Source organism: Acomys russatus, chromosome 30 (genome assembly GCF_903995435.1).
Source record: "Acomys russatus chromosome 30, mAcoRus1.1, whole genome shotgun sequence".
In the NCBI taxonomy this organism is placed as follows: domain Eukaryota; kingdom Metazoa; phylum Chordata; class Mammalia; order Rodentia; family Muridae; genus Acomys; species Acomys russatus.
In genome coordinates, this window is record NC_067166.1 from 37,353,570 (window position 1) to 37,377,790 (window position 24,221).

Sequence of the window (24,221 nt, forward strand, 5' to 3'; positions counted from 1 at the left end):
TATTTTAGAAAACAAGTAAATAAAGAAAACCATTCTGAAAATATTTACAGCACCCTAAAGAACATAATTAATGTGGCAAGGCTGCTGCTATTATTCTGCTAATGGAGAACAGCAATAAAACGTATCTTATGGACATACTGCAATACCTGCATTTCATCATTGCATTTCCAAACTCTCATCATAGAAGCTTCTTCTTGTAGTAGATAGTTATTAGCACAGAGATCAACAATTGGGAAAGATGCAGAGAATAAGGCACTTTGGAATATTCAGCCCTAAATGAGATGCCTATATTACACCCATGCCCTCAAGGCTCAGGATCTGTATGCAAGAGTGGGTGGAAAGGTTTCACAAGCTAGAGGTAGTGTCTGACTCCAAGGAAACAGCACTTTCCAGATACAACAAAGCACATGTGAACTCACAAATACTGTGACAGAATGCATAAGACTTGGACAAGCTCAAGCCAGACAAAATCTCAGTGTGGAGAAGAAGTGGGAAAAAGTCCCATCCCTAGCCAAGAAGCTATATGCAAATGACAGCTTCTAGGAGAGGGGAAATATGATTTCTTCACTTATGTGACACATTCCAGGGCAGCCTCGATGCTCAGGATAGTCAGTCAATACAAACTGCATTTCATGGTTTTGTTCGCATTTAGGTTTGTTTGTTCCACTTTGTTTTGTTTTTGAGAGAGAAAGAGAAGATGAAGTTGAATAGATTGATGGGGATGCAGAGGAGGATCTAGAAGAAGTTGGGAGAAAGATGTTAATACAATTTAAAATATACTGTATGACATAAGGGACCAAAAATGCTATCAAGGGATGCTTACAGCTGATAAATATCTTCAGCAAAGTGGCTGGATACAAGATTAACTATAAAAAAACAATCAATAGCTCTCCTATATACAAATGACAAATGGAATGAAAAATAAATCAGGGAAACAACACAATCCACAATAGCCACAAATAATACAAAATATCATGAAGTAACTCAAACTAAGCAAGTTAAAGACTTATATGATTTAAAAGAGAGAGGGGATGCTTAACAGCTAAAGATTCCCAGAGACGGTCATGGGCAAACCATGAGAGCACTAGCACCCTCCATGAGCCACAGAACAACAGAATATAGTAGTAGAACTAATAGCAAACTACAATAGTAAGAATAAGTGAAGCTGGAGACCACTGTGTTCAATTAAGAAAGCTAGACTCAGAAAAGCCACTATCACATATTTCCTCACATCTAAAGAGAGACAGACAGACAGACACAGACACAGAGACAGAGAGAGAGAAAAGAATACATAGAAGTAGAAAGAAGACCATAGGAAAGAGGAAAAAGACCACAGGGAAAGGGGCAGAGGAGAAAGGAGGTACTGGCAGTAAGTATGGTTAAAATGTGTCCTACACCAAATAGTCGAAACACTAAGAATGTAACATTTATATAATTAATTCCTGATTGTGTCATGGTTCTTCTTGCTATAGGTAGTTTATATGTATATTATATGTAATAATATAAATGTATATGTAACAAATAAAAAATGTTTAATTAAAAAAAAAAGAAAGAAACTTCATAAATTTGAAAAAAGAAATGGGGGAAGATATTAGAAGATGGAAAGATCTCCCATGCTCATGAATTGGTAGAATTAACAAAGTAAAAATGACCATCCTAGCAAAAGCAATCTACAAATTCACCACAATCCCTAGCAAAATTCCAACACAATTCTTTATAAACCTTGAAAAGACAATACCCAACTTCACAGAAGAAACAAAAAATTCAGCATAGCTAAAACAACCCTGAACAATGACAAACTTCCAGCGGTATCACCATCCCTGATTTCAAGTTTATTAGAAAGCTATAGTAATAAAAAACTATTTGGTATTGGCATAAAAGCAGATATGTTGGTCAAAGCAATTGAGTTGAAGACCCAGATATAAATTCACACACCTATGGACACCATGATTTTTTAAAATCCAGAAATTCACACTGGAAAAGAAGACAGCATCTTCAACAATGGTGCTAGTCAAACTGGATGTAGAAGAATACAAGTAGATCCATATTTATCATCTTGCACAATACTCAAGTCCAAGTGGATCAAAGACTTCAACACAAAACCAGATACACGGAACCTGATAGAGGAGAACACAGGGAGTAGCCTTGAATACATTGGTACAGGAGATGGCTTCCTGAACAGTAATTCAGGCACTAAGGCTAACAATCAATAAATGGGACCTTATGAAAATGAAAAGCTTCTGTAAGTCAGAGGATGCTATAAATAGGACAAAATGGCAGCCTGCAGAATGAGAAAATATTTATACCAATTTCACATCTGGTAGAGGACTAATACCCAAAATATATAAGGAACTCATAAAACTAGATATCAAAAAACAAAATAACTCAATTAAAACAGAGAAGAAATATCAAATGACTGAAAACACTAAAGAAATGTTCAGCATCCTTAGACATCAAAGAAATCCAAATCAAACCTGCTTTGAGATTTCATCTTAACCCTGTCAGAATGGCTAAGATAAATGACATACTGGTGCAGATGTGGAGAAAAGGGAACAGTCTTCCATTGGTGGTGGGAATGCAAACTTGTACAGCCACTATGGAAATCAATATGGCAGCTTCTCAGAGAATTGGGAACAGATCGATTTTGAGACCCAGCTATACCATTCTTGGGCATATGCCCAGAGGACATTCCATCCCACCACAAGAACTCTTGCTCAGCTATGTCCATTGCAGCTTTATTCATAGTAGCCGGAAAACAGAAACAATATAGATGTCCCTCAACTGAGGAATGGATAAATAAAATGTGCACTCTCACGATGAGTATTGTTTAGGAGTTAAAGAAAATAATAATATCATGAAATTTGCAGGCAAATGGATGGAACTAGAAACAGTCATTCTGAGTGAGGCAACCCAGACACACAAAGACAAACATGGTATGTACTCACTTACAAGTGGATATTAGCTGTTAAGTAAAAGATAGTCAGGCTACAATCCACAGACACAGTTTGTAACAAGGAGGACTCTGATGGGCAGAGAGGGGGTGCATGAATCTCCCTGGGAAGGGGATATAGAGTAGATTTTGTGCCTGGAGTGGAAGTGGGTGAAGATAGGAATAAGAGAAATCAGGTGGTGGGGAAGAGTGCAGGGAGAGAGTACTGGGAAAGAAGACAGGAAATGGAGAGTATCTGTGGGCAATGTGGAAATCTAGTGCACTAGAAACTCCTAGGAAGGACTCCTAGTACCTGGGAGGTTGGGGGGGGGGGGTATAGAACCTGAACTAGCCATCATCTGTAACTAGGCAAGGCCTTCAGTGGTGGGACTGGGACACCAACCCAGCCACAAGACCTTCTAACTATAATCTGCCCTGCCTGGAAGATGTGCTGGGGCAATGGTGGCACAGAACTTGTGAGAGAGGCCAACCAATGTCTGATTTATCTTGGGGCCCACTACATGAGATGGATGCCATGGCCAACACTACCTAGATAGCTAGGAACCAGAGACTGGATAGCCCAGAGACCTAGGATAGAAACAAAGACAACTGGAAAAAAATTCTGCGAAATGATTCCTAATGATATTTAGCTATATATCCATGCCTAGTCCAGTCATCATCAGAAGGCTTCCTCTGGCAGCTGATGTAAGCAGATGCAAAGTCCCATTGCCAAACATTAGATGGAGAGAGAGCCCAGGTTGGAGTTATCCATTGAGGCCCCTCCCCATTAGAGCTCAGGGAGCTGGCAGAAGATGGGGAGGAGAAATTGTAGGAGCCAGAGGGGTTGAGAGCACTAGGGGACCATGGTTTGCAGAATCAACTAAGTAGCACACATGCTCTTGAGACCCTTTTCCTCCGCTAGGTTGGCTCACTGAGCCTTGATGTGAGGTTGTGTGCCTGGTCTTATTGTATCTTGTTGTGCCATGTTTAGTTTATGTGCCTGGAAGGCCTGTTCTTTTGGGGGGGAAACCTGGAGTGGGGGTGGTGGAGTCTAGGGGAAGGAGGAGGGGGGTACTGGAAGCAGTGGGTGGAGGGGACACTGCAGTCAGGTGTATGTATGAGAAAACATATTTTTAAATTCTTAATAAACCATTGTATAAAATTCTCAAAGAATAAATAAAAACATTTTATAGAGGATTATTAATAGTTTTATAAATTCCCAAATAAATGTCCATATTTTTTGGAACCAACGAGTTTATGATTATTGAAGAAATAAATCCAAGAAAAGATGAGTTTTAACTGTTGTTTTGTTCATGAGAGGAGCCCTGTGTGAACACTGTGAATCAGGCTTACTCATCTCAACTAAGAATGAATTGAATTTGCTAGAGTGAAAGCCTGAAAGAGAAAGTGCATCCATGTGGATCTACACAGCTACACTTAGAAGGTTTTTCTCCAACGAGATTTTTAAGAGCATTTCTGCAAATCATTTCATTTGTGCCACTTTCACTTTCATGCCCCTGTACTAAATAAGGAGAAACCAAAGGCTTTCTCAAGTAGACAGTCATTTCTGCTGTGAACATAGCACAAACTGTATACAGGACAAAGTCATTAAAGTCCTGACTGAGAGAAGGTGAAGGGATCTTTGTAGCCATGCCTGTTTTCCTGGTCCAAGTCCTTTAAGGAGGGCAGACAGTAACTGGAGGTAAAGAGACCACTGAAATCCCTCTTGCTATTTAACTGTTGTTCTTTGCAAGTACGGTTTTTGAAAAATACAAAAAGGATTCAAATGCTCTAGACCCACATGCTCCTTTGTTCTCTACCAAACTTGTAGCTTGATGTAACTTCACTATTTTTTCTTTGCCCTTACCACACCCTTCCTTTCTATACCGCCCCCTTCTCCTTAAGAACCATCTTACAACCATCACACTATGAAGTAGAAAAAGAGTACCCAGTTAGGAGTCAGAGGACCTGACTTTGGATCTTGTTCTTTGACTTGCTATACGGTCTTGGTCAAGCTAGCTAACTTCTCTAATCAAATCTTCACTTTTTTTCTTGTCATATGGAAAACACAGGATAATTTCTGTTTTTAAGTATGGTTACAGTCACACCAGAAACCAATTTTGTAGACAAAGATGGCAAGGCAGAGAAATGCCTCATCAGAGGGGATCAGGCATTCTAACAGCAGTCACAGAGCCAGCATTTGTATTCACTTACTGAAGCATAAATCACTGATGTCACATTTCAGACTATTTTTTTTTTAAGGCAAACAGATAATAACCACCAAACCTCAGACAAAGTCATGTCTTTAGAAGCCATATGAGAACACATTCCAGAGGGCTTCAGTTTAACTGGTAATGTTTGATTTTTCAAGTTTAGGTAAAACAGATATACATATCTATAATTATACATATACATCCAGTCATTTTTCACATGAAATGCTTTTTTAATCATTTTTATGTAACCACCAAAGCATCTGTAATCGAAAGCTAAAGTAAATGAAAACATTTCTCTGGAATTGTAAAGGCCAGCGGAAATGGTTCTGTGTGCCTAGCATGTGAGGACCTGAGTTTCCGCTTTGGGGGTAGCGATCATTATGTTCCCTTAATATAAGAAAAAAAATGAAACATACTATTTAATTTCCACTCTTCCATATAGTGAAAACAAGAAGTTCACAAAATGTACGAAAGACAAACTAAGCTATATTTTCAGTTTAATAAAGTCATTTAAGAGTGAGAGAGATGATGCTCAGCGGCTTGTATTCTAAGCGTAAGCCTAAGAGAAACATGGGAGAGTCAGTAATATCTGGAAGCCTAATATTACTTGTTTTTACTAAGACAAGTCGTAAGTGCAATAGTTTGCCTTAAAGTCAGCACAGGTCTTTCTAAGATCTTACATGGAGCCTACCTGTAAAAACCAAGTGCCTCTGGCATATAGGAAATTTTCCAACAAGAAAGTATAGATCACTCAGCAAAATATATTGACTCTATACAACCATAATGGCTCATTAATTGTCATTATGATGCAGATATGTACTGGAAACAGATGTTCCTCTTTTCTCTCAGCAGCACACAGGAAAAGTGTAAATTTGCTGATGCTGCATGGACTACCACCTCGGCACAGTAGAGGGGAAAAAACATTAGCACATGACAATATTGGTTTTTACTACACAACTAATTGCATAAAAAGTATAACTTGATATCATTAAATCAATATAATTTTCAGCACTACAGAAAGGAAATAAGTAGATTTGTATAACCAGCTTCCCTATTTCACATCTGCAGTTGGAAAAATACTTCTGAGACACTAAGTGTATGCAAAGTACTGGCACTGCTTTCAGAACACAGGGAAAGGGTGTGGTCCTGCCATCCTTGCCTGCTCAATGTACATTAAAGCACTGCATTCACAGAGAACTTCTTCTCAGAGTATTAGTATAGAGGGTAGAACTTTTCTGGAAAGCAGCTTGGCGATCAATGACAGGAATCTACAAAGCAGTCTGTATCTTCAGGGTGACTAGCTGCTTTTCTCTAATAATATATTGTGTGGAAATGGCCACATATGACTAAAGATTTGTTATGCACAACTTTGTAGTAATAGAAATTTTTAAATCGCATTTCTCCAAAAGTGCATCAAAAATTAATTACAGTACATGTGTTAAAATACTGTCAAGTTAATATAGATAACTTTAATAATAATTTTATCTTATTTAAATTCTTGGAGGTTGGAAAAACACACAAAATGTCACTTTTAATTTTTAAAAAGTCTCTCTTATGTGGAGACTCTACTTTTTAAATGAGAAAATGTTTTAGGTTTCTTTTTTTAATATTGTATTTTTATATTCCAATACAGGTCATTGTCCAGAGTTTCCAAACTATTTTTGGATCAAATTATCCTACCAAAAAATCCTATGAGGTAAATTGACTTAAAATTAGGTAATGTGTTATTTAATTTCTAAATCTGGCAGTGAAAGAAAAGCATTTGCCAGTCTCATAGGTAATATACATTCTCCCCCTTAGCTAAACAGGTCAACTACAAATTATAAAACATTTATGGAACGGAACAAACTTAAGTGTTTACTTACAATCTACATGTTCTGTTACGTGCCATCAATTGCAGAATTTTTCCAATTAAAAGTATTTCAAAAGCCAACAAAGTAGCTTATTAATTGCTCTCCTCTGTATGCCAGTAAAGATATTTGCCACAGCTTTCCTAGGACTCTCAGTTTCCTCATTCTATTTTACAAGAAGGAGCTGATTTGTCTTAGACTATTACTGTCTATTACTTCTAGAAGTCTTGAGGAAAGGTGGGAAGCAGCAAATTCTGGCAATCTGCCTAAAGAGAAATCAATGAAACAAATTAATCCTTCGCTGGCTGCAATGACACAGTCATCCATCATGCAGGGCTGCTTTCTATACCAAATCAGCAGCGGAAAGAGCCCTGGGGGACATCACAGACAACAACTCACACCAACACTGGGGAAACACTGAAGAATCAGTTTATTTAAAGAGGATAGATTTCAGTTGATTGCCTGTTTTGTCAAATAAATATTTTTCTTCCACAGTATGGTGAACTTCAGGGTCATGACTATATCTTTAGAATTCAGTACCAAATATACTGGCTGACACCTATAGGGGATGAGTGTTCTAAGTCATTTGCATTGTTAGTTAGTATGGTCACATATCTGAGGAGGAATCTTGCCTTTCCCATCTGACTTTCACGTGTTATGCATGTGCCTTTCTCAGTAGGGTTTAACTGTAAATCTACATACAAATCTACAACTTCTATAACATTTTCTAGTAAACCCCATATGATGTGCTTCTTTATGCATCATCAAATGTAATGTTAAAGACACATGTAATTTTCTAAGTGCTACATAAAGTTTAAAGAGTTGAAATTTGTAATGGCTTCTCATAGTGTGGATTTCACCAAGTAAACCAGATCGTATAAATAAATAAATAGCATTTTTAAAGGGAAAAATAATTATTTTGTTTATAATTGTCAACAGTGCTGAGAGATAAATGTGCTTTCTTTTTAAAATGAAACCGTTATAGTCAATGTACAATAACACGCCCACACTCAGGATAGTTAGTCATACAAACAGCATGTGCTGGGGACGCACTCTGTGTCAGATTGCTAGGATAGTATGCATGAAACCTTAAATTTGGGATATAGCACCTAAAAACAAACAAACAAACAAAGCCCTATTGTCTAAATTGACATGTTTTACGTATAAATCTATGCACATTAGTATATCTTACTTAGCTAATGTATGCTAAGGGGAAATAATGATTGGAACTACAACGTCACAGCTTATTACCATTCTTCCATGCAGGCATAATTTCTGTAGTTGTACATAAGGAGATAGCGAGAAGATTTTTTTTTTTAATAAACAAAATTTAAAAACATCACTGGGGCTCCTGAAATGTTGAAACTGTAGAATACTTAATCACAGATCAAAAGCAAGTAATTAGATTAAGCAAATGCTAACCACTCAGGTTTTGAGTGGCATCTTCAATCCCAAGGTCTGAGCCATATGATCACAATTCCTGGTCATGCTGATGCATTTTTAATTCAATGCATGAATCTAGTATTTATTGATTTAATAAGGTTAGGGGAATTACATTGTTGCTGCTACTGATGAACTGTCAGCAATTTAATCTAGTGAAATCTTACAGAGAAATGTGTGTTTAGGAAAAGGAGAGGTAGACAGGAGCAATACCGGCCTGTACATATCTACTCACGACTTTATGAACGTGGCAAAAGCAAAAACTGTTCTTTTCCAGCTGCTTTGAACTGCAGACATTTTCTTTTCCTAAAGATGCTTGCTGCCAACTGACTGAATTGACAGGGAAAGGGCTGCAGCGTAATTTTGCAGAGATCCCTTTAAAATGGAGAGAGGAATTATTGGCCCACACCTACCTTCTAGACTCTCTTCATAACTTGTTTCCTAACAGAACAGTCCAACCTGGCCTTGAACTCATTACAGGGTGCATGCTGACCCCAAACTCTTGATCCTTCTAAATCACTCTCTTGAATTCTGGATCCTTGCCAGGTTTGAGAAACCCTCACAGAGGGGGCAGGGAGAGACAGAGAGAGAGAGAGAGAGAGAGAGAGAGAGAGAGAGAGAGAGAGAGAGAGAGAGAGAGAGATGCGCACAGACTTGCACACACATGCACATGAGCACATGAATGTTGTCATCTAACAGAATTTCAAGGACTCAATGAATGTCCTCCCTTTCCTGGGCACTAACATTTTCTACTAAGCACAGAGAAGGACAGAATACAATGGGAAACTTTTTTAAAAGACAGTTCTGACAGAACAGAATCAAAGAAGAGAAGTTTTTAAAGTGAAATCAAAATCAGAGAGGGCGCCAAAACCCACCAGGTTCTGAAGCAAACACTCAGGCCCTGGGTACTGCATGGTGCCCTGTTTGTTTGTGTATTTCCCCTACCTGGACACCTGGGAAGCATGCTATGACACACACACACACACACACACACACACACACACACACACACACACTTTCCCCCACTTTGAAGAAGTGGCTAATCTAAGGAGTGGTGCTGCTGCTGGGGTCAGTAAAACTATGCTAATTATGAGCCTAATTGCTTCAAGCAGTCTTGCCTCTAAACAGGGAGAGCCCAGTTGATGGAGTCAGTCTGTTCCTAATAAAATGAAGAAGCACTGAATTAAATTCCCAAGGAAGGCACTATAAAAGTTTCCACAGTGTAACCAAATGACTTCACCTATGCTATTACCCCTGAGATGACATCTTTGAAAGAAAGCAGACCCCAGTTGGGCTCATATTCATAAATTGGCTGTGCTTAGGCCTGTAAATCTGGATTGATTTAAAAAGGCTTCTTCATTCTTCCAATCAAATGAAGTCATTGTTAATTAGATGGGTTTTTGTTAACAATGTCACTCTCTTTGTTTTACCTGCTCACACTTGCAGCCCCTCTTGCACAGCAGCATCTGGAACACTAGTTTCCCTGCAATCAGTCCTTTCCAACACATTGTTTTGGGAGGTGGTGGTATTTCCGTTCCTCGATCCCATCCCTGCCTGGAGGAAGATGCTTTTCAACGTATTTGGTGTTCAGTACAGGCCATTTTCCTATACTGAGAGATTATAAAGCAACCCCCGGAAAGACTCTTAAGATTTGGTGTTTTATGAACTACGCTGTAGTTCTTTCTGTGTTGACCCAGCTTTGCAGATGGATGGTTTAACGTGTATAGAAGGGGCCCGTGAGATAGCGCCGCTAAAAAGGCATTTGCCACCAAGCCTATCTAAGTTCAAACCCCGAGGAAGGAGAACTTCATTCTGAAAGTTGTCCTTTGACCTCCACAAAATGCCAAGGCATGCACACTACCACACATGGAGTGGGGGCGGGAGAGGGGTCCATATTAAAAACAGGACACGGTTAACGTCCACGAGCTCTCTGGCTTCTTAAGCTCAGGATCATCTTTAAAATAAAAAATAATAATAATAATTTTTTAAAAACGTTTTGTGGTCCTCCAATTCTGCCCTCAGATCGGTTTTTCCTTCCTTCCAACATCATAGCCAGGCCTATTGAATCTCCAGGCAATCCCCAAGAGCTGCGAGGCTCCGAGCTCTGGCCAATGCACAGGCAATGACTCGCAAAGACAGTTTCAGCCAAGGGATCTTTGAATTTTACGGGGCTGGGCTAGGGCAGCTCACCCTCCCTCGGGGCCCATTCCCAGGTACTTCGCAGTAATGAATCGGGGAGTCGCAAAGCCGCAGTGTGAACCCTGGCACCCGCACCGGGTTTTGCGGAGCGTGCGCCACCCCCTGTCCGGATCAAAGTTCCTTCCTGAACTCTCCTGCTCAGGCTGCGGGCTTTGTCACTGCGCAGCCTAACCCGTTGGGTGGCCTTCAGTGTCTCCAAGAGAGTGGCCTCATGATGTCCAAAGGCGACCTAGCAAGCCTGTCTTAGGCAGAGAACCTCTGAGGTACTGGGCGCTGCACTTTCACCCAGTGTCGGGAGATGACCCTAGAACAGAGGAGGAATGTGGATCTCGCAGCAGCTGTTGGCTGAGGGGAATTTGAGACTCCACTTCCTCAGGCCTGATGGGGAAAGCCTGGTGTGTTAAACCGAAGAAGTCGCCCCAAGGGCCTGCATTATGGAGGGTGAGGTTACATGGGAGAGTATGGGCCCTTGACTGTGGTGGGAAGGGGCCTAAGTTTGTCTACAGGGAGACCGCGCGGACCACCGCCCCAGTGGACAGTGCTCCGCGGGCGGGTCAGGACCTTGGCTGCCCAAAGACCGTTGGGCCTTCCCAAAAGCCCTAGTCAGAACCCGCCCCTCTCTCTCGGCTTAATCAAGGGGGGCGTAGGGTGCGTCTGAGAAGGAATCATCAGCTAGGCCATGAATTTAGGCTTAAGGCCTTACTTGTAAGAGCCTGGGGACGGTACCAGATCCCAGGAACCAGCTCTCCATCCTGCCCAGCTTGCGGCTGCGGAGGAGCTTCGAGCTCAACGCTAAGCTACAGTGAAACTTGATTTTCTAGAGAGCCACATAGGGCGGACACACGCTAGGTGAGGTTGGACAGCGACCTCAGAGAGCGGAGAAAAACAGACACCTGGATTCTTAATTGCATGTCTTCAAATTCTTGGCCTTGAAGATTTCCTAGTACCTCAGCATGTACTCCCTCCACAAGAGGGTTTGGGAAAAATCAATTTCTTGGCATTCTTTGGTCCCTGTTGTGTGTGCTTAAGGTAGACAGTAGCTACAGTCTAAACACCTGCATCTCTTACAGCAACCAAATATGAAGAGTGATTTCAGTCTTTTCTCCTTCTGAGTCTTGAGGAAGCGAGCCCTGAAGCATTAAAGTTATCGTCTCCAACACGTGCATCAAGAGGTTTGCAAAACCCAGCTAAAGAAACCGCTGCCCATATCCTGGGACCGTTGCCCCTGCAAACAGAAAAGGCAACCCGATTTTTTTTCACCCCCTTTCCTTTTAGTGCTTGTGTGAGCCTAAGTTCTGTCCTGGAGCCTATGAAACATTTCTTTAACCCTGGAGATCCATCTGGAACTATGCAATGGGAAATTGGGCCAAAGAAAGGGACACTGCTGAAGAGAGGGCTGTGAACGTAGGTCCTAAGCGGAGGCTGCTCTGCTCAGGGGTTGCTCCGACTCAGCTTCGGGACCTGCCTCCAGAACAGATAAATCCGTACGTGTCGGGCCTCAGGGTTCTGGACACCCTGGGCCTAAATACCGCCACGTGCTCAAGGCTGCTGTGCCCTAGCTCTGCATTTGGGGGCGGTTTGCGCGCGCATGCACTCTCACCGGGCGCGTGCTTCTCGGTCCCAACGCCTAGCTATCTAGACGGCGGCGGAACTTGCGAGGCCCCGCAGAGCACCCGCACTCGACCTTCCTGCGGTCCTTAGACCAGGGGTCCTCCTGGCCGACAAGGCCACCCAGAGCCTAGCAAGAGCATCTCCCCGTCTCTAACTTCCTCCCTGCCAGTCACCACACACACACACACACACACACACACACACTTGTCACTAGGCTCCCCTTCCCTCCCAGCAGCTACGGGAAAACTCGCAGCTGGACCGACCTTAGCGAGGGTCGGCTCCGGAGAGCCTGGGCTCACCAGGCGCCTCCAGGTAGGAACAGCATCAGTGCACTTTCCTAGCCTGAGACCCAACCTCCCCCTCCCACACACACCCTACGGAGCGTGGACCCGCGGGTGTTTGGGGTGGTTGTTGTTCTTTTAAAAGTATATTAAAGGATCATTGGCGTCTCCTCGTCAAGTCATTACGCCTTTATCCCCATCAATTAAGCACACCTCAGAGGACTGCTATTAAGAGCTAAATTGAGCTGCAAAAGTAGGTGTCCCGTTTCAGGCAGATGTTGTTATCTCCTGCTGAGGCACGGCGGGCTAGGCTCTACCTCCTTCCCTGCTCCGCCCCAGCAATGCTAGACCCGGCTTCCTGCGCGCCGTGAGGAGGTTGAACCCGAGGTCGCAGCATAAACAATGCGCGGGTGCTGGGAATGGACCCTAGCCGGTATCAAGCGCTGTGCACGTCAATAAGAAGTGTCTCCAGAGTTGAGTGGAGGACAACGCCAAGAGCTAGCTGCGCGGTTTTTTTTTCCCCCCCTCAGAGAGGTGGAGAGTATCTGTTAATAGCTGGAGCCCAGCTAGAGATGCAGAAGGAGATTGCGAAGGAGAAAGCAAACGAGCGAGCGAGAGTGCCAGGCAGTCTCCTACCGCACACCCCGCTCCCTCCACCAGCTTCTCCAACCTCCTTCCTGGGTGGCAGGTCCCTAAGAAACTCTGAACGTCTTGGATCAAAGCTCGGTGAGGTGGGGATTGGGGATTTGGCGCTGGAGAATCCGGAACTGAAAGGTGCGTTTAAGACAAAGGAGACTGAGTTGGGACTCCTGTGGCCTTCCAGCCAGATGTGTCTCTCTGCCCCTTCTCACTCCAGACGCCTAAGGCACCAATGTTTCCCGCAGCTGGGAGACTTTAGAGCGCCAAGGAAAGGAACAAAGGGACGCGGCCCTTACTGCAGTTACAGGGTTTTCTTCGTGACACTATCCACAATAAATTAAGCCAAGGCTAAAGGAGATTAATTTCCCAACATAATCCAATTAAAAGATTTCCAAACTAATCTTTTACGGAAAAAAAAAAAAACTTAAAAGGTGTGCGGTTGAGGGGGCCGGCGTCTGGCTTTGGTGACAGTGATTTGTCTCCTTCACACTGAAGGCAAGCAGGGGACAGGAGACATTTGCTCTCCTACACGCAATTTTACCAGAGCACCGGGTTGGCGCCTCCAGTTCAACCTGTGCCTTCAGGAAAGCCATTTACCACACTAACCTAGGCCTGGCAGAAAGTCAGGGGACTGGGGTTGCTTACAAGCACCATAGACTTTTTAAAGTGCTATTAGATTTATGGTCTCTTTGTCGACGCCCATCCAGAGTAATTAGCACATATGTTCTAAATAGATGATAGGTTTGTGAGCAATAAAGCAATTACCCATCGTTGGAGCTGACAGTTCCTCCAACTAAACTCCAACCAGCAGCTAATTGGAAAAGTCATTTCAGCTACATTGTCTGCAATTAGTCCTGCTAAACTACTACACCCCAACTTGCTGGTTTGAGGTTAATTTATTCAATGTTGAATTTGCATGGACAAGGCTTTGCCACAAAGGGACTTGCCTTTTGCCCCCTCTGGACTGTACCCAGGAGCTAAAAGAGCAGGTGGGAGTAAACAGCTGACTTTTAGGGGCCAGGATGGACTCTTGGGCTAAGGTGTGGGGCGGGAAGGGGGGGTATTCCATCCAGTCTTAGCTTCAAGGTCAGAGTCCATCAAGCTGAATACCTACGGAGAAAAATCACCATTTCTTCTGAGCAGTAACAAGAGACAGCTGTCAGTTTGTGCCACCAAAACCTTCATTAAAATTTTAAAAGCAAAACACAGAGGAAGCAACCAGGTTCTGAACTCAGCCCTTCATCACATCCACCCAGGACCACCCCTACTGTCCCTAAGAGATAAATGTAAATCAAATAACACCCACCTAAGAAGAGCTCTGAGTTCTCATCTGGAGGAAGCAGCCTCTAATTCCCAAAGTGACTTCAGGAAAGAAAAGGCTAGAAAGGTCAGGAAGCCTGGCTCTGCCTGCTGCGGCTCTGAGCAAGCAGCTGCTTCGCCCTTGAAAATGGGAGTCTCCATAACTTTTAACTTTCTTTTCCTTGTTGTTTTTCCTTCCCCTCCCCCTGCCCTCTTTTTTCTTGCCATGTCCTTTTATCTTCCTTCTTTCTTAAAGTTAAACCCAATCGGGTCCAGGATGTATGCACATTGAGTGGAAACAATGTATTAAACGTTGATTTGATGCCCCACAGGCGCTTCCAAGTATCCACAGTTAAGACCCTTCTACTTAGTTTACTTCTCAGTGGACCAGGCTGCCCTACTGCTTCTATTCACCAGGAAACCTGAGGAAATATATCAGTCGGGGTACAAAATCCTAAGTGGGAAAGAGAGGCGTTAAAGAGAGATTAATCTGCTCCTACCCAGGCTCTAACTTTTGCGATGCAATCTCAGCAGGCTGGTAGTAGGAAAAGGGCGGCTGGGGCTCCCAGCCTCTACAACCAAGGGTATCTGTATCAGGAAGCAGACAGGCTGGCAGGTTGACATGAGAACTTGTAGCCCTGGTAACAGAGTATTCCCCTAAAGGAATTTATAGCAGTGGCCCAGGCTTAGAATTCTGCTTAGAAGGACATGGGGCGGGCGGGGGGGGGGGGGGGGGGGAAGAAGCATGCTTCCTAGGGAGGAAAAGCCCACTGCTTTCAGTCCTAGAAATCAAATGTCCTTTTCCAGATAACTATTCATATTTCTTTTTAAAATAAATGTAGCAAACTCAAAGGAAGACACACTGAGTTCTGGTTTTTTGTTTGTTTGTTTGTTTTGTTTTGTTTTGTTTGTTTTTGTCAACCTGAGTCTTACTAAAATAATTCTAATTTCAAAATAATTTGTAATCAATTATCAGCTCCAGTAATTTGGAAATACAAATCTAAAGGAGAAAAAAAAAACTTTGGAGCAACTTTATGTCCAGCTCCTGCCTTCTGCTTGTTTATTGCATTTTGTCTAATTGAATTTGAAGCTAGAGAAATTGAAAGTAAAGGGCTTGCTTTTCCACCTGTCATCCCATCCACATACTGAGGAGAAACCCTTCAATCTGGTGACTTCTGCTTGCAGACAGAAAGGAAATAAGATGGCTTTTCTAAATGGCTGACAATTGAGTTCTTACTAATGTGTTTTTATACCACTTAAATGTGGCCTGAAATTGAGGACAAGAAAAAGCTTAAGGGAGAATCAGCTGAAAGTATCACCGATGTGATGGCAAATTACAATGTACACGTGTGAACATACTTATACACAAAGGACAACAGAATCCACCCAACCCCTTCAGTATATGAGACATACCCATGCATCCATGGCCTCCAACACCCTAAGCTCATGTGTGCAAAGATGCAGTCCTATACAAGCTCAGCTAGCTGTCCGCAGGCATGTATTTGCTTCTGGAGCAAAGGCATTTTTGTTGCTCCCATAGTTTCTTTCCATTAAGAGCGATTAGATGATGCCTATTCAAAGTTGCTGATCCAGAGAGAAAATAAGAGTAGATAAAAGGAGATTTCAAGTGACCTCCTCATCCCTTTCACACCAACCTGAGCCCTAGAATAGCCTAGGATCAACTAACACAAAGCCCTTTGCTTTCTCCTTTCAGCTTCAGAAGATTTCATGCAAGGGGTTAACAATAAAACATAGAACTACCCTGAGTTTTGTTAGGTCCTGCATTTGGAATACTTTATTAACTCCTCCTGTGGATGAGCTATGTGGATTTTCTGCCTCTGAATTGGGTAAATAAAATATACATGTCCTAGCATAAGGCATAATTACTAGCTGCTCTGTATGGTGTGTACCAGAGATGTACATCCTTTTTCATTTAAACTTTACCTGAACCCTTCCCCCCTCAAAGATGGAGGACACTGTGATAAACACATCTTTCCACTGACAGTTTAGAAGAAAAATATTAGGTTTACTATTTTGATCCATTTCTGGTAGGTAAATACAATTGCAGTATGACTGCGGTTTCTAGATTTACTGGGTACTTCCCCAGTCACTAGTTTATATCAGTAGGTGGAAAAAAAAATGGCATTAGAGATTCAAACACATTCAAGCAGTCTTTAGGCAGAGAAATGTCCAACTTAGCTCTCTTCTGATGGGCTAATCCTGGAGTAAAAGAAATAGGTGCTCTGACAGGTAATTATTATGGGAAATGATTATACAGTACAGCTGGTTGTGTTGTCAGAGTAATCTAACAACCTTCAAATTCATTTCAAAACCTCAACTTTTCATCTCAGCCAGCCCATTTTCTCTGGGAAGAATAGCCACGTAGTTGCTCTTCAGTCAAACCAGGCATTTAAAAATAAAAGAATATGCATTGTAACATTAAAAAAAAAAAAAAAGCCAGCCTTCTTTCTTTTTTGCAAATGTTCTTTTATAGTCAAGCCTTGGTTTTTATAAAAAGGTAAATATTTGGCTCTGGCTTTGCTGATGTGCTGAAAATGACTGTCACTTTTCCTCTTGGTCTGTTTCTAAAGGTCAGTTCTTGCCTTGTCGTCCTGCCATCCTCCAAGACTGTTAATCCTGGACTCTAACCGGAAGCCCAGGCAGAATATGGGAGTCTCTCTTATGTTTCCCATAACACTTAGTAAGGTAAAGTTCTTATCTCTGAGCTTTTTTTTTTTTTTTTCCTCAAAGATGACAAAGAAGAAATGTCTGAGCTACCAGAGTGACAGAGGATATGAAAGCCTGCTAATTCTGAGGCTCCCTATGTGCACCTAGGTCCCCCTACTCAGGCCAGCAGAAGCCCAAATCCTAGTCTGGCCTTTCCACTCTGGCTTTCTTACTTTTTGCAGTTGGACAGCTTTCATGCAGACTGAGTTCAATCTTAGGAGTGGGGGAAATATTTCTGATCTACTGAAGGGGCTGGTTTGTTTGCTTTCTTTTTTAGTAATGTTAAAACATTCGGTGGGCATTCCTGTGCTATTCTTTACTGTTTCCCTCCAAAAAAATTGTTCAAAATCTTGTTAAATGCATCTTCTACTGTATTCTTCCTGGTTTTAATCTTATGCCAGGAGAGATTAGTTGATTTGGTACCTTTAAGACAAAGCTCTTTAGAGAAGGTCTGCATCAAGATCAGAAGAACTGACCTTTCTTGCAGGGTCTGCAAGCTTGTTCATCACTCCACATGAGATGAGAGTTATTTCTGTCCTGTGGTTTCTTTAAAGAGAATAACACTGAACAACTCAAGGGTGTAGAAGTGATGTACAAGAGAATTTTCTGTACATACTTGGGGGTTGTTTGTTTGTTTGTGGGTTTTGGGGTTTTGGGGGGGTTGTTTGTTTGTTTGTTTTGGTTTTTGGTTTTTGGTTTTTTTGTTTTGTTTTGTTTTGTTTTTTGTTAAGTTGTCTCTTGAGTTAGATTTCTAAAATGTCCTCACAAAGCTACTTTTTCCTCAGCGTGACATAACCTAAAATATATGAACTGGTGTCTTTCTGGAAAGCAAACTGCCAGTGCGAAAGAGACTGAAGGGTTAGTGAAGAATAGGCTAGGCTGCTTCCTACCTAGTTTTTTTTTTTTTAAGCTATGCAAATGGGGTAAAGAGACACTTAGATTCAGACTCTGGGGCTGGGGTCACCAGTTTCCACTACAAGGGCAGCCACAGACCACCCTCTCCTCCCCCACGACCTATTTACCAGATGCCTGACTGGGAGATCAAGTGTTGTGTGGCAGGCTTTTTAAAAAAAAATGATTAACAGCCAACCATGTTATTAGAAGCTCATAAGGGATATTGTAAACCGCAGCTTAATTCCTCTGCCCAAACAGAGGGCACCTTCGCATTGGATCTAGGTAGAGTTGCATTGGAAATCCTGTGTGTTGAATGGGTCTATAAGAACTAGGAAAGTAGAAGAAAATTACAAAAAGAAGGCTGTGGATCTGAGGCCTTCCCGCCAAGGCCCTTTGAGTCCGCAGACCTACCCTGGAGAAAGTGGAGCTCCTTGCTGTGCCCTCGACTGGCACTGGCAAAACACATACAATGCCAAGACAAGGCTGGTCCGCAATGGGTGCCGGTCCAGTAACCACTTTCAAACTCAATTTAACTTTCCCAGGGCTCTGGCTGGTGTGAGGCCAACAGTGTGGATGAGAAGAGGGGAAGAAATCCGAACAAGAGAACAGAAGAGGAAAAGATGGAAATTACAACTGCTTTTTCCATTCCAGCAACTGAGCATGCCTGGACATGTGTGTGGAATTTCACAGTTTGAGAACTCTGTTGCCCTTAAAAAATCATATGAGCATTTTCTCTTAGGTACCCTATCCAATAACAGAAATTAGGACCTGAGGCAAGTACAGCAAGCTGGTATCAAACCACAGCTTTAAGAAACAAGATTAGACCTTCCCCAAACCTGAACTGACCTCAGGGCCTCTACGGAAGCCATTTTGGTGGAGGCAAGACTGTGAGCACATGTGGGTTTGCAGCTGCTTTGAGGAGCTCAGAATCCCAGGGGACACTGAGTCCTGGGTGCTGCTGAAGTAGAGAGGCCCGTAGGTGGATAAGGTCCTCCTCAAAGTCTCTGCTTCGCGTTAAAGCCTCCCACAGGAGACTAGGGACCCTTGACTCAAAAGGGCATGAGCAGCTCCCCTTTCTGAAAGCCTAAGGCTTCCCCTGCTGTGGGCAACGTCAACAAACAGCATCTCACCCCTGCTCCTAGAGCTAAGACTGAGAATTGCAATCTCCGACCAGAAGAGCCCGCAGCTTCACCCAAGGCCTGAAGAGGCCGACTTCCTCTACTCCGGGGATCAATCGGAGGCCTTTTTTGCAAGTTTCGAAGCGTGGGTAGGAGCGCAGAAAGGAGAGGTTGCACAGTGAGAATGGGTGAGAGCCACTTCTCCCACTGAGTCTCTACCGACCCCCCAACTTTGCTACAAGACTTGACCCCGGGCTAGCCCTTCCAGGCAGGGCTGACTCATTGAAGAGCTCACCCAGCCCGCGGGCGCAGTCCCAGGTTTCAGTTCCCCACCCCCAACCTTGCTTGGCGAGCCCGCCCTGCGCGCCCTCTGACGCAAACGCGCGCCCCTGACTGACGCGGGGGGTGGGGTGGGGGGTGCGGGGGTGGAGGGAGCGCTCCTGTAGGTTTTAATTGAAGCTCTTCTTTTCACACACACGACCTCGGTCCCCACTCCTGGGAGGCTACACCCTCCCCGCCCCCCAGCCCGCATTGCCCTGCGAGCAGAATCTGACTTTACTACCTCGAGGCTCTCCCTTCGCCGCCGCGGGTTCTCTACTTGGGAGACCCACTGATGTCCCTTTTAATCCGCTGACACTATCGCCCACATCAAACGGGCAGTCATCGATTGCCTTACTTCACTCTCGGCGACGGACCGCTGGCGGCTGAGTGCGCCTTGCTAGGTCCATGTTGCAGCGCGGCTTGGCACAGGTGCCCAAGCTTGCCGGGTCCATCTCAGCTTCCTCCCTGAACGTTGCGGGCTGGCCGCGCGGCTGCTAAACTTGATGCAGTCTCGGGTCCCCTGACGACGCAGCCTTTCCCGTTCCCGGTGGGGAGTTTAGTGAGGGGACCTGTTTGGATTTGGACTGATGGGCTAACAGGAGGTGCAGCGGAATGGATGAGCAATGGTAGCTCCGGACCAGGCCCCGGAGAAAGTTCTCCCGGTCCCACCTGGGCTGCCTTGATTACGTTTCTAGGCTGCGGAAGCCGAGTAAAGATTGCTTTTCTGCCGAACCACGTTATCGAAGGTTACAAACGATTCCCCGAGTTCCAAACGATTATCGTTGCGTTACTTGCCTGGTAGGGCAGAGCTTGGCCGAGTCTCGCTTCTGGTACCCACCGTGTACAGTCGAGAGTCCGAGGGAGGCAGACCGGCACCCATCAAGCCGAGCGCTTGCTTTTTGCTTCATCTCCCCTCTTTTACGATGCTTCCCTCCCCCAGCCTCTCTTTCTCTGTTCAGTTCCGCTGCTCTCGACTCTCTGTCTCTGATTGTTGGGGTGTATATTTTAGAATTTCTATATAAACAGCGCGCTCGCGCGCGCTCCCTCGCTCCCTCGCTTTCCCTTTCTTCTTCTTCTTTTTTTTTTTTTTTTTTTTTTACCCCCTTGAGGGGGGGGTGTCATATTTTAATCAGATCAATTTCACCTTTAAACGAACCGGGAGAGTTGATCAGGAATATTAGGGCTAAGAGAGCTACGGCCAAGAGCCCCTGCCACCCCTCTCCCGCCTCTCCATCAGCTTCTTACAATGGGCTGCAGCACGCAGGGTGCAGTCTCCATTATTTGAAATAGAAGAGCTGTGCGGCACACATAAGAAAGTCTTTATTCTGCTCTTTAAAAAATTATCATTGACCACTAAGCGGTAGGTCCCAGAGACGAAGAAGTGCAAAGCGGTGTGCCCAAAACACACAGCGCTTTCTAAAGCCCTCCCTAGTGAGTGGGAGCCAATATTAAAAGCCAAACCCTACCTCTTTCGATACAGCTTGGCCATTTACTTCCATCTTTACCTGGGGGCACTCGGGACGCTTGAGCAATGACAAACTTTTACGCTTTCCCGAGTCGAGGAATGGGCTGGCAAGAGGGACTCCCATTCCGGGTAGTGGCAACCGCCTCGGCTTTGTCACTCTGCCGCTCCGCGCCTGCCTGAGCCTGCCTATGGGAGCGATCTTAAAACGAGGGGGGGTGCAAGTGTGGGATTGGAGAATATGTAACTAATAGAAGTATCGTTTTCCCCCAGTACGATCTTTCAAGGAAAAAAAATCCATTGAAAGAATTTTCAAAGTGCTGTCTTGGTTTGGAGAAAAGAACTGGCTGCCTGTGGGGAGGGGAGGAGGGACTCGGCTGTGTGCCGCCTGGGAGCGGCTCCCGTCCGCTAGGTGGCAGCCCGACCTAGCGATTCCTGCAAGGCCCGCGGCGGGACCCGCTCCTCCCGCTTGCCCCTCCTCCTGCGACCAATCACCTTCCGGAATAGGGTCTCAGCGTGTTCCCCCCCCCAACACACACACACACACACACACACACACACACACACACACACACACACACACTCTGACTCTTCTTCCTCCTCGTCCTCTTCCTCCTCCCCCTCCCTCTTCTCCATCTTCGTCTTTGCTCTTTTCCTGTGACTCTGACTTGTCGCACTAACAGCCACCCCACGACAATATGAGGACCAATACTAATGCTTTATTAATAATTATTGAAGCATTGTTTGGAGTTGGAGCATCCTGGGGACAAATTGATGAAGAAAGGAAAAACAAGATTGATTGGAAAGTTTATTTTAAGATCATCTTTGAGATGAATAGGAATCATCGATTCGGATCGAATTTGTGGCAGTAGCTGCTATTTCATGAGTGTGCTTTGTCGTAATTACGCCTCCGAAACTATGATATACTTCAGATTTTTTAAACGATGGGGCTTTTTTTTTTAAGTACATAAAATGATCGGGATCCAGACTAGGATTATGCTGAATGTGAACTAAGATTATAAACCAGAATACTTCAGAAATCATTAAAATGGTAGAGTTTCGTCCTCATTAATTTTTTTCCAACCGTTTTCAGTGACACTCGTTACGCTCATAAAAATTAATTTTGAAAACTTTTCAGAAGATAGAGAGTAATTTCTTTCTCGTTCTCGCTTTTTCCCATCGCAACACGTTCTCCCTCTCATCATCCCTTCCCCCTCTGGTGTGTGTGTGTGTGTGTGTGTGTGTGTGTGTGTGTGTGTGTGTGTGTGTGTGTGACCATACACGACCCATACTAATCAGGTCTCAGAGTAAATAGCAGCGCAGGGCGATCTCAATGTAAATTACGCTTGTCAGAAGCACACCCCCCCCCCTCACTTTCTCTCCTCCTCCTCCCCTCCACATCCCAGACTGTAGGTAGCTGGGGGGGGGGGGAGGGGGGAAGGGCTTTCCAACCAATGGCGTGCAGGAGGCTTGGCTAACCTTAGCCTCCCATTTTCTCTCCCCCCCCATTCAGGGCTCTGACCAGTCAGTCGCCTTTGATTATCAGTTGCCAGCAGCCCTTCTCTTGGCTCCTTGACACGAGCTCCATATAAGGCAGCGATCTCCATAGAAACGTGTCAGTTTCAATAGTAGTGTCAAAGTTCACTATATACAGACATTCGCGCAGATCCCCCTTTCGGAAACATTGCTCTGAGTGTCCTCCCGTTTAAACGCATTCAATTTTTTGGTTCCTCTCTTCTCTCCTCTCCTCTCCTCTCCTCTCCTCTCCTCTCCTCTCCTCTCCTCTCCTCTTTCTTTCGCCCCTCTCTCCCTCCTCTCCCTTCTCTCACCCACTCTCCTCTTGCCCTATCTCTCCCCTTTCCTTTTCTTACATAGTCTACTAGTTGTCCCCCTTCCTCTTTTCCTCCCTCCTCTTCTCTTTCACTCCTTTCCTGCAGAAGAGAGAAGACTAAACTTGTAAAAGAGGAGGAGGCACCCCCTGCGTATTCTTCTTATCGTTATTTTATACACACACACACACATATATATGATTTTTTTTTGGAGGGAGGGTGTTGGTTCCCGGCTGAAGAGCACTTATTTAAAATACTAAAAAAAGAACATTTTTGGGCGATCTCCAGGGTTTTTTTAACTAGCTCTGTGTGTTATAGCAGAAGAAGCAGAAGAAGCAAGAAAGAGGAAAAGAAGAGGATTATTTATTCGACCTACTTTGGATGTCTCTCTCGCTTTCTCTTTTTCCTTTTTTTCTCAAGTATTTTCTTCTGATTTTTATTTTTTTTCTATTTCGCTGTGAATTCGTCGCCGGCGTGAATTATCTCATATTTTTCTCCCCCTTCCGTCACCTCCCGAAAGAAGGCAGAGAGGACCCGGCGCCACCCGCACAACAAAAAGAGCAAAGTGTGTGATCTTCCTCGCCGGCTGCCTCCCGCTCTCCAGCGCTGCCTTCCTGAATGGCTGGCTGTGTCCGGCCCTGGACCTGGCCCCCCGACACCCGAGCGCCCTGATCGTCTTCGGCTGCTTCTCTCCGCATCCTGCTCGGCTCTCCAGGCTCCCTGCACTCTTGAAATCAGGCGAGGGCTCCCGCCGGGACAGCGGCGGCGGCGCGGGCAGCCCCGGCCTCGGCTCGCACTCCGGCTGCGGCCCCGACTCCAGCTCGGACTCCCGCCCGGGCCCCAGCTCCTCCAGCGGCGCTCGCAGCAGCAGCCGAGGCGGCTCCTCCAGCGGCGCCTGCAGCCGCGACCTCCTCCTCTACCGCCGCCGCCGCCGTCGCCGCCCTCGCCGCTTCCTCTATGTCGGCTCAGCCCGCGCGCTGCGCGTAGCCCGAGCGGCCAGCCGGCGGGCGGGCGCCCGGCGCGGGTGAGCGAGTGTGTGTGCGAGTGTGTGTGTGCGCGGGGGTGCGGGCGAGGCGGAGGGCGAGTGTGTGCGCGCGCCGTGGCCCATGCCCGCCGCCCCCGGCGCTGCGCCCCGCGCCGCTCCCGGCTGCCGCCTGTGCCATTTCTGATTTTGCAACTTGGGGAAGAAGAAAAAAGCGAGAGAAGGGAGCTCGCTTGCCGGGGGGTGGGGAGGGGGGAGAGAGAGCGCGGCCCCCCCAGGAACGGAGCGCGGGGGGAGCGGGCGAGGGGAGCAGGGGTGTTGAGGGGGGAGCCTGAGAGCCTGGGGGGGCTGCAAAAAGAGAGAAAGAAAACAGCAGGAACCACAACAAAACGCCAGCAGGGCGGGCGGGCGCGCAGCAGCAGCGGGG

The 24,221-nt window shown here is 45.0% G+C and overlaps 1 long non-coding RNA gene across 2 annotated transcripts; it reads right to left on the reverse strand.

Annotated features, from left to right (window-relative positions):
* Positions 1-1,984: 1,984 nt before the first annotated feature.
* Positions 1,985-23,739, reverse strand: LOC127212332 (uncharacterized). Of its 2 annotated transcripts, none has more exons than XR_007833540.1 (3): positions 23,189-23,739; positions 7,008-7,258; positions 1,985-2,117 (listed from the first exon to the last, which is right to left on the reverse strand). It is a non-coding gene; the product is annotated as an uncharacterized LOC127212332 (long non-coding RNA). The 2 variants fall into 2 exon arrangements; XR_007833541.1 differs by lacking the exon at positions 23,189-23,739 and adding an exon at positions 20,313-20,587 and having other exon boundaries at positions 7,008-7,254.
* Positions 23,740-24,221: the final 482 nt, after the last annotated feature.